General features: G+C 36.9%; 1 pseudogene; it reads right to left on the reverse strand.

Annotated features, from left to right (window-relative positions):
• Positions 1-1,965: 1,965 nt before the first annotated feature.
• LOC102820657 lies at positions 1,966-2,524 on the reverse strand (annotated as a pseudogene).
• Between the last annotated feature and the right edge of the window lie 1,170 nt (positions 2,525-3,694).

The following is a 3,694-nucleotide window of genomic DNA, read 5'->3' on the forward strand; positions in this document are numbered from 1 at the left end:
CTTTTATTGTTTTTGTTTGCTTAGCTTTTGTTCCCTTTCTTCTTCTCTTTATCTTCACTTGCTTTTAATTTGATTATTTTTCTTCTTTTTTCTACCCCTTGCCACTGTGTGACTTCTTTTGTTTTTGCTTTTAATTTTCCATTACTATTCTCTGGTCTCTTTCTTTTACTCATCCCTTTGTCTAATTGTGTTTAGTGCTTTTTTTCTTTTTCTTTTTCTCTTCCATGTTTTTGTTTTCTCTCCCTCTTGTCTCTTTATGATGATTGTATTATTTTTCTAGTCATTGCCCGCCTTTTCCTACTTCTTTTTTCCCCATTACTATTTCTTTATTCACTATTGTTTACTTGTTGTTTTTTTTCTCTAATGTATGTTTTCTCTTCTTGCCTCACTCAACAGCGGACAGCCACCATGCTCATACAGCCCACCCACAACCATTTCCTCTGCAGCCCCCTTCCCTGTCACCCACTGGGAAAGAGCCAATACCAGCTGCTACACACTTGATCAATGACAACAACAACCTCAGTTAAATCCATCTTAAACTGAGCTGCACAGTGAATGGAGAACAGTGCATACACTTCCATTCTCTAGTCACATTCACCAGGAGGCAGTTGGTGAGTGCGTAAGGAACACCAATATACAGTCATCACTTAAATACAAATGCAATGACACCTCAGTGTTTTGGAAGCAACAATTTCCATTCACACAAAGCAGAAGAAACAAGACAGAGTGGACCAAACAAGTGACCAAGAGGCAGAACTAGAAAGCATTTTTGAGGAAAACTGATGGTAGCTACCTGAAAAAGCATTAAAGAGGATGATGTTTAGGTTCCTTCAAATTATTGACAGAAAGGTCGAGGAAAACAAGGAAGAATTCAGGAAAACACTAAGGAACAAACAAACAAAATAGACAAAGGATTAGAGACAATGCAAAACCTGCATATAGAAATCCAGAAGATTAATACTAAGATTTCAGAAATGGACAATTCATTGAAAGAACAAAGGAAAAGATTAGAATCAATGGAAGCCCGAATGAGTGAGCTTGAAGATAAATCTCTCAATACTGGTAAGTTAGAAGAATTGTCAGAAAAAAGGAAGGAAAAAATCAGAAGAAAGCATAAAATTCATGTGGGATACCATGAAGAAGACTTAACTTTCAGGTGATTCGAATTCCAGTACAAGAAGAGATGAAAAAAAAAACACAGAAAAAATAGTTGAAGAGCTGTTGAAGAAAACCTTCCTAACATCTTGAAAGACAAGAAGATACGCATTCAAGAAGCTGAACAAACTCCAAACAGGATAGACCCCAAAAGAAAGTGACCAAGACACATCATAATCAATCTCCAAAATCAAAGATTTGGAAAGAATCCTCAGAGCAGTTCAAGAAAAACAAAAAGTTACCTACAAAGGAGAACTAATAAGACTAAGCTCTGATTTCTCAGCAGAAACCATGCAGTCAAGAAGACAATGGGAAGACATATACAAAACTCAGAAAGAGAAATAATTGCCAACCAAAAATCATATACCCAGCAAAACTGTCCCTGAAATATGACAACATATGCATGTCTCCAGATAAACAGACATGAAATGGATTTTTAATAACCAGACCAACATTACAAAAATTATAAAGGGACTTCCTTGGACTGAGAACCAATAACAGTAGATTACAACTTGAGAATGACATAGACAGCAACATCATTAAGAACTCAATCCAGATATTTTGTTGTTGTTAAGTGCTGTTGAGTCAGTTCTGACTCATGGCCACCCTGTATAGGGTTTCTGAGGAGTGGCTGGTGAGCTTGAACTACCAACTTTGCGGTTCGAACTGACCTTGCATTCCAGTGCATTAACCCACAGTGCCACCCCAGGATTCCATCAATCTAGATATAGAAATATCCAAAGTACAATAATCCTAGAAAACTGAAAAAAAAAAAAAAAGAGAACCAGAAATATAGTTTTTTTTTTACTTTTACTTGCATTCAATTTTAAGCTTAATTACTCCAGGACCGTAAGTTTTTGTTTCTTCATTTTTTTTCTGAGATAGCTTTTCCTTCTGTGCAACCTCCTCTTTTGATTTTGGAACAATTTGTTCCTTTTCAGTGAGGATCATCTCAGTGTGGGAGGGGGAGCTCATGTAGGGGTTGATCTGACCAGCAGGAGCTCTGTAAGTTTGGTGGTGCATATTGGGGACTTTGTTGACCTGGATGTGCTCAATGACCAGAGAATCCACATCTAAACCCTTATGTTCAGCATTGTTCTTTGCATTTTTAAGCATGTGCAGCAAAAATTCAGCACTCCTCTTGGGCCACCGATCCTGTGTCCAACTTCACTGTTTGGCCTGGGCACACGTACCAATGCCACCATTGTAACGCTGGAATAGTACACATTGCTTCTGTAAAGTGACATCTTTAAGATACTTGGTGGCTTTTCGGATATGCGTAGGTGTTCTTTAAATGGACCCAGAGATTTGAACCTCTGGATTTGCATGATTTTGTGGGGTTTTCTGGGTCAAGTGAGTAGCAAACCATTTTACGAGCCTACTTCAGGCCACTTACAGGAAGAGCCAGATATATAAATTTATAAGGAAGATAATTACAAGCAAAAGAGGGAAAAGTGTAGTTACCGAACTTCCAAATGGTGAGGAAGTCAAGTAGATTTCAACATAAAACAGATTCTTTTAAACTGGGGAAGAAATTAATAAATTATAGGGTAATCTAAAAATAAATTAATATATTTTCACATCAAAACAAGAAAAAGGAAAATCATAAATATTTTTTGTTGTTATTAGGTGCCATCAAGTTAGTTCTGACTCACAGCGACCCTATACACAACAGAACAAAATACTTCCAGGTCTTGAAACAGCTTTGTAGTAATTTTTACGGTTGAGCTCATTGCTCATGCCACTGTGTCAATCCATTTCACTGGGAGTCTTTCTTTTTTTTTTTTTTTTTGCTGACTTCACTTTGCCAAGAATGATATCCTTTTCTAGGTACTGTTCCCTCCTGATAACATGTCAAAAGTATGAGAGACAAAGTCTCGCATTCTGATTTTGACAGAGAATTCTGGCTGTACTTCTTCCAACACAGATTTGTTTGTTCTTCTCGTGGTCCATGGTACTTTTAATATTTTTCTCCAACAGCATAATTCAAATACATTGATTTTTCTAGAGTCTGCCTTATTCATTGTCCAACTTTCACATCCATATTAGGTAATTGACAATACCATGTCTTGAGTCAGGTGTACCTTAGTCCTCAAACTGGTATTTTTGCTCTCGAACACTTTAAATAGTTCTTTTGCAGCTGATTTGCCTAATGCAATATGTCATTTGATTTCTTGATTTCTGCTTCCATGAGTGTTAATTGTGGATCCAGGCAAAATGAAGTCTTTGACAGCTTTAATTTTTTTTCTCCATTTATATGGATGTTATTGGTCCAGTTGTGAGGACTTTTGTTTTATTTACATTGAGGTGCAATTCATGCTGAATATCAATGTAGTCTTTGATCTTCATTAAGCAAGTATTTTAAGTCCTCTTCACTTTTAGCATGCAAGGCTGTATCATCTACATATTACAGGTTGTGGATGAGTCTTCCTCCAATCTTGATGCCATGTTCTTCATATTATCCAGTTTCTCGGATTTGGTCAGTGTATAGAGTGAACAAGTATGGTGAAAGGATACAACCTTAGGGCACGCTTTTCCT

The sequence above is a fragment of the Chrysochloris asiatica genome, unplaced genomic scaffold, assembly GCF_000296735.1.
Source record: "Chrysochloris asiatica unplaced genomic scaffold, ChrAsi1.0 scaffold00087, whole genome shotgun sequence".
Classification (NCBI taxonomy): domain Eukaryota; kingdom Metazoa; phylum Chordata; class Mammalia; order Afrosoricida; family Chrysochloridae; genus Chrysochloris; species Chrysochloris asiatica.